At 29.6% G+C, this 12,127-nt stretch overlaps 2 pseudogenes; one reads left to right on the top strand and one right to left on the bottom strand.

Moving 5' to 3' along the window:
• The first annotated feature begins 245 nt into the window (after positions 1 to 245).
• On the top strand, positions 246 to 1,505 carry LOC149893464 (uncharacterized; annotated as a pseudogene).
• Positions 1,506 to 10,646: 9,141 nt separating this feature from the next.
• Positions 10,647 to 11,906, bottom strand: LOC149893463 (uncharacterized; annotated as a pseudogene).
• Between the last annotated feature and the right edge of the window lie 221 nt (positions 11,907 to 12,127).

Raw genomic sequence — 12,127 nt, 5'->3', positions numbered from 1 at the left:
GTTTAACCGAAAAAATTCAAGCCTTTTGTTTTGATACAACAGCATCAAACACTGGACGTATAAAAGGAGCTGCAGTTCTGCTTCAACAAAGGTTAGGGCGAGATATTTTGTGGCTTCCATGCCGACACCATAAATTTGAGGTCGTTTTGGCTGGTGTATTCACGAGGACAAAAGCAATTGTAGCATCCGGCCCTGAAATTGCTCAATTCAAAGCACTGAAAGAAAACTGGAAGAACATTGATAAAATGAAATTTTTAGATTATACCAGCGATGAATCCGTTTATAATGCACTGAAAGATGTAGCGCCCGAAATTATTTATTTTGTGAAACAGAAACTTGCAGAAGAGCAAGCACGTGATGACTACAAAGGGTTTTTGCAATTGACGCTCATTTTTTTGGGAGATAAAACAAATGTGAGTTTTAGGGCCTCCGGAGCATATCATTTAGCGAGATGGATGTCTAAAGCGATTTATTGTTTAAAACTTTTTTTATTTCGCGATCAAATGAAAATGAGAAAGAATAATTCAAAACTGAATGCAGAAATTTGCGTTTTCGTTGTATACTGTTATGTAGAGGCCTGGTTTTCAGCAACGAATACTACAGGAGCTCCCCTAAATGATATATATTTTTTGAGAAAATTGGTTAAATTTAAAAATATTAATGAAAACATTGCAACCATTGCAATAACAAAATTTATAAACCATTTATGGTATCTAAGTGAAGAGTGTTCTGCCATGGCAATATTTGAAGATAGAATTGAGAGAGTTGAAAAAATTAGAATGGCTCAAAAAATTATGAAATGTGCAAGTAAAAACATAGAGACTGTGAATGAAAAAGAAGAAGAAAATGAAGAGACAGAAGTCATTGAGAAAAAACTATCGTTGCAAATCCGAGTTGTCCAAAATTTTGTTCAAAAAGATCTACCAACAGAATTATTGTCCGCCAATTCACTTCAGTTATTTAAACGATTCGGTATTTGTGTTGAATTTCTTCAGGACGATCCGCTGATTTGGGAAAACAGAGAGGATTATCGCACAGGAAAAAATATCATTTCAACCTTAAAATGTACAAACGATATTGCAGAAAGTGGAGTGAAGTTGATTGAGGATTACAATGAAAAAATGACGAAAAATGAGCATCAAAAACAATATTGATACAGGTATGTATAAACAAATTTAATTTTTTGTTATTTTTTTCTTGAACACATTCTATAGGCTAGAAAACACATTCAATATTATTTTTATTTTATTCAGGTTGTTCAGGAGTACCGGACAGAGTTCCCAGTCGCCACAAAAGGAGGCTTACTTTAATCCAAAATATGTATCTGAAGTGGATGTATCATTTCAATAAATAAAAAATATAGTATTAGGATAAACTATATCTTTATTTTACGTTTTCATTTTAATTAGTATGTTTTTATACTAAAATTAAAAAAAAGAAGCGTAACTTTTTGTTTACAGTCGAGCGTACATTGTCGTTCTTATAGGTAACTGCCTTACATTGAATCTCACAACTTCAGCGTCGATGCGGCACGTGTTAATATTAACCGATTGAGCTGAATTTTGGTATATTTTCATGTCTTATATAAAGGCAAATAATTTCAAAACAATTCAAAAAAAAAATTTTTTTCCTTACAAATAAGGACCACCCTAATATATTTATATATATATATATATATATATATATATATATATATATATATATATATATATATATATATATATATATATATATATATATATACAGACACGCACATAATTTTTCTCTAAATTTTTTAAAAATTTAGGAAAGTCATTTTATATTACTGGCCAACTTTATGAAACATCTTCAAGATCGATAAAGTTGGTTTGTATCGCAACAGAAGCTAGGAGCAAAACTTTAACACTTAATATTTTCAATTTGCTTATTGGTGCTTGCTTTTACATGAGCATTAGTGACTTTGAGGAGTTATTTATTTCATAACTTTAATTTAGAGTATTAGTTGCTTTTTACAGTTTGTACAACGATGATATTAAAAACGAAATGTCCACTTCACTTGAGTTCTAGTTCCTTTTTTCATCTCTTAAAATTTTTGTTAAAAAGGAAGTTTTTCCTTGAACCAATATTCCATTTAAAAATATTGAATGAAGAACTTGTAATAAGCCTCTAAGTTATTTTTTTTAAAAGAAGGCTTTTAAAAACATGTTTTCGTTTTTATATAAGTTAGAAAAATCTGTTGATTCATATCAATTTTGGCGGATAAATAAGATTAGATGAGTGAATAATGATTAGATTAGGTCGGAAAGAAAATCCTTAAAGGTCGGGCTTAAAATCATTTATATTAGCAGAACAATGTAAAAGTATGAATACTTTTGAATTTTAAATAAGAATAAGCCTTTTTGAGTCTTACTTGAAATATCCTTAATTTAATTTTGCTGGATATTAAAATAATTTTAATTGAAGAAACTGATGCACAGCTACTTCTTTAAAAGATATTCTATTGTCGTATCTCTTCGTCGTCGCATCTCTTCGTCATCAATTTTAATATTTCAATTATTTTATTAAGGACTCAAACAGATGTATTAGAGAAATGTTTTGTCTCCACCCTAATGCTACGATTTTTCTACGCTTTTTTTATTTCCTGTAAATAATTACTAGTGGGAGACAGCATTGTCTCTAAAAAACATTCCTTAGTGGCAAGTTCTCTTCAGACTCTTCTCTATAATAGACTATAATAGATGCAGATTCTATGATATTAACGGCTAGTTTCGAATAAAAAAAAAAATTAATGAAATCCACTTACCAAAGACGTGCGAATTTTTGTATTTTGAAATCACCATTTTCCATTTAAGAAAGAAACCTTTTTTTATTAAGAAATATATTTGTTGATACATAAATATTTACATTTGTTTTGTTTGTCAATAATAGTTGTAACAAATATCTGAAAGAGTTGACAAAAATACAAAAAAATATTGCATATGAAATAAGTCATATAACCAGTATACTCCATGAAAAATATTTATATAAAATTGAAATTTATATATACATAGTTTATGATTATAAACTAAAATCTAAAACGTTTGATAATTATATTTTATAAGCGTGAATAGACAAATGGTGTTTTTCTAGCAGTTAGTACTTATAGACCTTGTAATTCCTTTGTGATATATCTTGGTATCGCCCTGAATATCATTAAGAATACTTGCATATGGGTGGGAATCGCTCAGACTGATCTTTACTTCTTTGTTTTCCATTTGGGTTGGCAGCGTGTAACGTCTATTACTTGAGCTCGATTTTTCAAAAAAGTATCTTGAATAATCGGAAAACTTTCTTTTGGGAATGCTCTTGTTTGGTTGAAAAGTTTTTTTCAACGAACTACATCCGTCCACGATCATATAACTACCCTTTCTTTCGAAAAAAGGTGGCGGATTTTCAAGTTTTGTCTTATTTAATTCTATTTGAACTTGAAATCGACCAACTTTAAATGAGTTCTTTCCAGTTTTGCTCAAGACATCGTCTCTTAAATTTGCTTGGTGCAAATAGTCCTCATGCAACTCATTTGAATTCATTTTTAAAATGAAAATTATTTTTTTAAAATAGATATTGCTTTTTGAAGATTAAAGCGTTAATAAGATTGCGATGATAAATTTCTGAGCATCACGAAAGAGAATGAAATCTAATTGAATTACACGTTATAAAAAACGATGTAAACAAATGAAGCGACAAACACACAATACATAAATATACAATAACAATATAAGTAGATAATAATAAAAAGACAACAAATTTATTTAGAAGGCCCCTTTTTTTGTACGTTTTACTAAGGTGAAAATGAACATATTTTGATTGAAAGATAAAAACTATTTCTAATAAAAAAAATTTTTATTTTAAAGAACTGGTTGTAACTTGAAAATGAGAAGTTTGAATCAAGTTTTATTTTAAATCTATTTAGAAATTATTTTGAGATCATTGATTTAATCTCATTCATCCCGTTCATACTTTATATACTTTCATTCAGTGGCGAAGAAAAAAGTGGAGCATCCTGCATTCAGTGGCCTAGAAATGTTTATGCTGCAGAACGAGTAAAAATATTTCTAAAAGACGCATTAGAGAAATTTTTCGAGCATTTAACATTTCTAAATTGTCTAGGGGCAAAATATTTAGCTTGAACGCAAGTTGTAGATCTTGCAGTTATGCCCTTAAAACTTTATTCTCTTCTTTCAGTTCATCAAGAATATATGCACTTTATATGCATTCTAAAATAAGAACATAAAGGAATACTGAATTTAACTCGCTAAAATTAGTATTTAAAATATACAATAAATATACAATGTCTTCAACAACCTCAATGTTTCCTTCAACAAGTAATTATTGAGTTCCTGGTCCTTTATTTCTTTTCTTAAAAATTTTTTCAAAAAGGAAAAATTTATTTTTCATTAACCAATAATCCATTTAAAAAAATTGAATGAAGCAAGAAAACATTGAAGTTCTTTTAAAAAATTGTATATTTATTGTATATTTATTGTATATTTATTGTATATTTATTGTATATTTATTGTATATTTATTGTATATTTATTGTATATTTATTGTATATTTATTGTATATTTATTGTATATTTATTGTATATTTATTGTATATTTATTGTATATTTATTGTATATTTATTGTATAGTTATACTTATTGTATACTTATTTATTGTATACTTATTGTATACTTATTGTATATTTATTGTACACTTATTGTATACTTATTGTATATTTAGTAGTATTGTATACTTATTTATTGTATACTTATTTATTGTATATTTATTGTATAGTTATACTTATTGTATACTTATTTATTGTATACTTATTGTATACTTATTGTATATTTATTGTATACTTATTGTATACTTATTGTATATTTAGTAGTATTGTATACTTATTTATTGTATACTTATTTATTGTATATTTATTGTATATTTATTGTGTACTTATTGTATACTTATTGTATACTTATTGTATACTTATTGTATACTTATTGTATACTTATTGTATACTTATTGTATACTTATTGTATATTTATTGTATATTTATTGTATATTTAATGTATATTTTAAATACTTCTAAATTTAGCTAGTTAAATTCAGTAAAAGTTCGGTCTTGCAGTAAATAAAATTTTTAAACATATTTTAGAGAAACATAAGAGTTTTTAATTGAACATCTCAAATGCTCTCATATGCCTCGTTTCTCTGATGCTGGACTTTAACCCAACAAAACACTTTTGGGGAAATAATAGGTCATATAGTTTGAAAGCATAGATATTCATATCATGTAGATTTGTTCAGATAATTAAAAGAAAAATGGGAGAAAAATCCACCTGCTTGGATTATTCAAGTTACATAGTTACGCGGCCGTAATCGCTGCAAAGTGTGTGGTAATATTAGCATCATAATATTAACAATAATAGTAACATTGGCATCATATTAAGTCTATTATAGAACATTTGGACTAATAAGCTTTCTTGTAGAACAAAGCGGCAGAAAACTTTTGCACATGGAAATATACCAATTATAATAAACAATGCACTCACTAGCATGAATAATATTCTTTTGCTAACAAGATTTGTTTCCCAAATCTCATATTAACCTTTAAGAATGATTATAAACCGTTATAAAAGTCCTAAGCTATGACACAACAGCGTCAAACACAGGTCGAATAAATTCCGCTTGTTTTATTTTGTAAAAGCAGCTAAAATGTGATTTTCTATATTTACAAGTGGGCATATTTTTGAAAATATTCTTAGAAGCTTTCTCAATAAAAAACACTTTTATCATTTGAATAATATGTACCCATCTTAAAACGATTTCAACAAATTTGGTCTCATATTGAAGAATGGAAATTTATACTCAGACTTAACGAACCATAATGAATGAAGTATTAAGTACCAATATGCAAGATATTTCCTGGATTTTGCAAAGAGTTGTTTTACACCTCTGAGTTTTGAGCCTTGCGAATTAATTTAGATTCTTCTTGGTGACTCTACTTACGGAGGAATGATCTTCTACTTCCCGGAGCCATTCATCACTGAAAAGTGGATGAGAAAAGCTATAAGCAGTTTTCAAGTATTTACATTTCATAATAAATATAAATCAGCAACAAAAGATTGAAATGTACCAATTAGCATTTGTGCATTTTCTTGTTAAAGTCTACGTACTAGTTTGATTTTGTGCGTCTATAAACGTTAAAACCCGGAATCCCATTTTTCAACTATTAAAAGCACTTTTCAGATCTTATCACACCTCTCATTATAATTGAAAAACTTAGAAGTAATAAATAGGGTTTGGGTCAAGTTAAGTTCTTTGCATACTTCCAGGAAACGTGCTTGTCGATACGAATTGGTTGTTGACGCATTAAGTTTGAACGAACAGATTTAATGTATGGAATTGTACAGAAAGAACTGAAAAATTTTAAGAAAAGCCACAACAACAACCCCTGCTGTCTTATAATCTGTTTTCATGCTTGTATATTCCTTTCATTACTGGCAATTCAAACAATCATTTTATAGTTGACATTAAATTATTAAGACCTCCTTAAAGCAATTTTAAGATAATAAATCTTAATTGTTATAAATTATAACTTTATATTTCATAATTTCTTAATATTGATTTTAATTAGACTTTTGAAAAATAGAAAGTTTTCATACTGAGAACTCTGTTTGCAAACTATGAACCGTCTCTGGAAAATAATATTGTATATTATCACACCATTAGGTCCATAAGTATAGTAAATTATATGTTCTTTTTGATCGTAAACTGTAAAAAAAACCTTAATACAAGGATTCGTTTTATGCTACAAATCCTTTTCTCTTTTTAGGTTTTTTAATGGTCAGAAATACAGGCTTACTAACGGTTCAAAAATAAACTATCAAAGGCATTTCTTTAATGAAAGTTTATTATGATATTTGGTAATAAATTTTCATCCCATCACAGAACTTTAAAATATAAGCATCTCCTAACTATTACAAAAATGGGAAGTATATCTTGAACAAAGTGGAAACCCCAAAAACTCCCCTGTCCAGTTGCAAAATTTCTTTGGTGAAACCTCTCAAAGACGATTTATATAAAATTTATTTAATAAATGTTATATAAATATGTTAGTAAAATACGAATTATTCATTAATTAACATGCTTCAACAAACTCGTGGAACGTTGTGTAATCACCTACACAAGAGAAGCTCTCAAAGCTTGTAAAACTAAGAAGATTTTTGCAAAAGGCATTTGGACATGCTCTATCTAAGAGTTCACTAAACGGAAACAAGAATTGTTTTTTTAAATTCTTTGTAAAAAAAGGTAAAAAAAAGAAATCTGTTGAGACTAAATACTAAGAATGCAAATTTTCTCATGCAAAGTTTTTTTTGAACTTGCAAATTTAAGACTTCTTAAATAACATTTCACTTTTAACACTTAAATTTTCAAAAGCCTCAAATAATTCGTTAAACGCTGATATAGTTCACATTTATAAGCGTCTTTTGGGAGTTTTAAATGAAATGGAAACTATAGTAGCATATTTTCAATGCTTGTTCATTTTTAGGAACTATATTTTTACGACAAAATGTAATCAATTTAAAAGTTTTGAGGTTTTGTCGACATATATTGTTATTGACTACAATTTAGTTTTAAACTTTACTTCTTTATTAAATCACAAAAGTGTTTAAAAAATGTTTTTATTAGTTTTTTTAAAATTTTATAATATAAGTTTAAAAAAAATAATTTTAAAATGGAAAAATTTGAATATTGAGCATATGTTAAAACCCGTGCTCTACTTGGAGTTCCAGCACAAGCCATAACCGATGAATTAGTTTAAGTTCATGGTGAACAAGCTCCAAAATATAGTACAGTTGCCAAGTGGTCTACTTTATTTAAAGATGGTAGAGAGAGAGAGTTTCGAAGATGATCCTCACTCAGGGCACCCTCAAAACACGTGTATAGCTGAGAATATTGAACGTGTGCCAGCCATTATTGAAGAAAATCCGCATGCAACACATGATATAATTGAAATCCCTGACATCGATTAATCTTTTTACAATCAACAAAAACATTCACAACTCACTTAAAAAAAGAAAATTAACGTCACGTTGGATACCCGACGAGTTAACCGATCAAAGTCGCAAGAATAGAGTTGAGGCATGTAAGGAAAATTTAGCCCTTTTCAGAAACGGCCCATGAAGACTATGTGATAATATTACAGGGTTATGAGTCGTGATTTTTTTGAGACAAGTTGGACACGAGTCGGCTAACGCTAGTTGGGTCGTTGAAGGTGAAAGTCCAAGAACTATAGTAAGATGCGACAGGTTTCAGACGAAAAACATGTTCTACATCTTCTTCAAAACAACAAGTGTTGTTCATTTGGGTTATGTTGAAAAGGGAGAAACAATTACTAGCGAATATTATATAAGAAATTGTTTGAAACCTCTAATATACGAAATAAATAAACAAAAACCTAAAACAGGCACTCAAAATTTCAAATTTCCACATCATAACGCTCGAGCCCATGTTACAGGTAAACCTTCAAAATGTTAACGTGCTCTCTCTCTCTCTCTCTCTCTCTCTCTCTCTCTCTATATATATATATATATATATATATATATATATATATATATATATATATATATATATATATATATATATATATATATATACATGTATATATATACTATTGCGGCAGAAAGTAAGTATACACCCTACCCAAATCGTAAAAATAATAGTTTAATGTGGTATTTCTTATTTTTAGAAACATAATAGAAGCAATTATTGCATTCTGTGAATTTACTTAATCAATATTCTTTGCACTTCCTGTTTACAATAGCAAGTGTGACTCATGTTGTGTAGTAAAAATTAAACTTTAAAGAGTTAACTTTGTATTGTTTAATTGTGCAAATTTTGAAGAAAAGGTTAGTAATTGTTTTACAATGTTATAGTATTGTTATTATAATTAAGTTTTTAATAACAATTAACAAATAACTTTTTTATTGTCCTAAAAACTTTCAAAATGGTTCTGACCAGTTTTGACTTTAGGCCAAGTTATTAATAAATTATTATTATCCATTGTTGAGATACATGTTGGGTTTTAGAGAATTTTTAGTTACAATTTGTTAGTTTAAGCTAATACTGATTAATTAATGTCTTTGGTTTTTCATTATTCATATTTGGCCATTTGTCTGATATATTTTGTGTAATTATTCATTTTTATATTTGAAGGTATGCCCAAATTTAGTCGACTGACAACAGAAGAAAGACTTCGCGCAGTGTTCTTGGCAGAAACAGGTGCAAGTTTAAGAAAAATAGCCAGAGAACTTAAAGCAACACCAATGGGTATTAAGAAAATAATAGATAAACATATTGAAACTGGTTCAACAGCTGATAAGAGGCGATCTGGAAGACCAAAGAAAACAACTCCACACACTGACAGAGTGTTAGTTCGAATGTCCTTGCAGGATCGTAGACTCACTGCCCCTCAACTCGGTCGAAAACTTTCTGAAGAACATGGGGTTACTCTGGCAACTCGAACTGTACGTCAGCGCCTTCTGAAAGCAGGTCTTCGTGGATGTGTGGCTGCAAAGAAGCCACTGCTTTCAGCTACAAACGTTCGTCGACGATTGGCATTTGCCAAAGCACACAAAGACTTGACAGTAGATGATTGGAAACATGTCCTGTTCAGTGATGAAAGTTCTTTCGAGTTGTTCCTTAGTTCCAAACGAGTAATTGTGCGAAGAAGAGTTGGTGAAAAATTCAGTAAAAACTGTATTGCGCCAACTGTCAAGCATGGAGGAAAGAGTTTAATGATTTGGGGGTGTATGTCTGGCTATGGGCTTGGGCACCTTTATCGATGTACTGGAAGTATGAACCAACACCAGTACATTGATGTACTACAAAACACAATGTTTCCTTCTGCTAGTGCACTGTTTGGGCAACTAAACTCGTTCTTCTTTCAGCATGACAATGAACCATGCCACAAGGCCAAGACTGTCACAGATTTTATTCGGCGTAATCAGGTGGCAGTACTTGATTGGCCTGCTCAGAGCCCGGACATGAATCCGATTGAAAATTTATGGAGCGTTATGGCAAAGAACATTGAAGGAAAGAGGCCATCTAACTTGGATAGTCTTTGGTTGATTTTGCAAGACGCATGGAACAATATTGATGATGTTACAATTACTCGCCTGTTTGAGTCAGTGCCAAACCGTATGAAACATGTTATTAAAGCGCGAGGTTACCATACTAAATATTGATCAAACTGCATGTTCTTGATACAGAGTGTTGTTTTTGATGATTCTGATAAATAAAAACTGTGTTTGCAACAATTTACAGTGTTTTTAATTGCTTAAAATAATAAATGTATGCAAAACTCAATGGTGTATACTTACTTTATGCCGCTATAGTATATATATATATATATATATATATATATATATATATATATATATATATATATATATATATATATATATATATATATATATATATATATATAAATATATTAGGGTGGTCCTTATTTGTAAGGAAAAAAATTTTTTTTTTGAATTGTTTTGAAATTATTTGCCTTTATATAAGACATGAAAATATACCAAAATTCAGCTCAATCGGTTAATATTAACACGTGCCGCATCGACGCTGAAGTTGTGAGATTCAATGTAAGGCAGTTACCTATAAGAACGACAATGTACGCTCGACTGTAAACAAAAAGTTACGCTTCTTTTTTTTAATTTTAGTATAAAAACATACTAATTAAAATGAAAACGTAAAATAAAGATATAGTTTATCCTAATACTATATTTTTTATTTATTGAAATGATACATCCACTTCAGATACATATTTTGGATTAAAGTAAGCCTCCTTTTGTGGCGACTGGGAACTCTGTCCGGTACTCCTGAACAACCTGAATAAAATAAAAATAATATTGAATGTGTTTTCTAGCCTATAGAATGTGTTCAAGAAAAAAATAACAAAAAATTAAATTTGTTTATACATACCTGTATCAATATTGTTTTTGATGCTCATTTTTCGTCATTTTTTCATTGTAATCCTCAATCAACTTCACTCCACTTTCTGCAATATCGTTTGTACATTTTAAGGTTGAAATGATATTTTTTCCTGTGCGATAATCCTCTCTGTTTTCCCAAATCAGCGGATCGTCCTGAAGAAATTCAACACAAATACCGAATCGTTTAAATAACTGAAGTGAATTGGCGGACAATAATTCTGTTGGTAGATCTTTTTGAACAAAATTTTGGACAACTCGGATTTGCAACGATAGTTTTTTCTCAATGACTTCTGTCTCTTCATTTTCTTCTTCTTTTTCATTCACAGTCTCTATGTTTTTACTTGCACATTTCATAATTTTTTGAGCCATTCTAATTTTTTCAACTCTCTCAATTCTATCTTCAAATATTGCCATGGCAGAACACTCTTCACTTAGATACCATAAATGGTTTATAAATTTTGTTATTGCAATGGTTGCAATGTTTTCATTAATATTTTTAAATTTAACCAATTTTCTCAAAAAATATATATCATTTAGGGGAGCTCCTGTAGTATTCGTTGCTGAAAACCAGGCCTCTACATAACAGTATACAACGAAAACGCAAATTTCTGCATTCAGTTTTGAATTATTCTTTCTCATTTTCATTTGATCGCGAAATAAAAAAAGTTTTAAACAATAAATCGCTTTAGACATCCATCTCGCTAAATGATATGCTCCGGAGGCCCTAAAACTCACATTTGTTTTATCTCCCAAAAAAATGAGCGTCAATTGCAAAAACCCTTTGTAGTCATCACGTGCTTGCTCTTCTGCAAGTTTCTGTTTCACAAAATAAATAATTTCGGGCGCTACATCTTTCAGTGCATTATAAACGGATTCATCGCTGGTATAATCTAAAAATTTCATTTTATCAATGTTCTTCCAGTTTTCTTTCAGTGCTTTGAATTGAGCAATTTCAGGGCCGGATGCTACAATTGCTTTTGTCCTCGTGAATACACCAGCCAAAACGACCTCAAATTTATGGTGTCGGCATGGAAGCCACAAAATATCTCGCCCTAACCTTTGTTGAAGCAGAACTGCAGCTCCTTTTATACGTCCAGTGTTTGATGCTGTTGTATCAAAACAAA

Source organism: Hydra viridissima, unplaced genomic scaffold (assembly GCF_058129835.1).
Source record: "Hydra viridissima isolate aposymbiotic clone 2 unplaced genomic scaffold, HvirCarnegie_v1 scaffold_1, whole genome shotgun sequence".
Lineage (NCBI taxonomy): Eukaryota > Metazoa > Cnidaria > Hydrozoa > Anthoathecata > Hydridae > Hydra > Hydra viridissima.
Note: the sequence above shows the minus strand (reverse complement) of the source record. Positions and strands in the feature narration are given on the sequence as shown.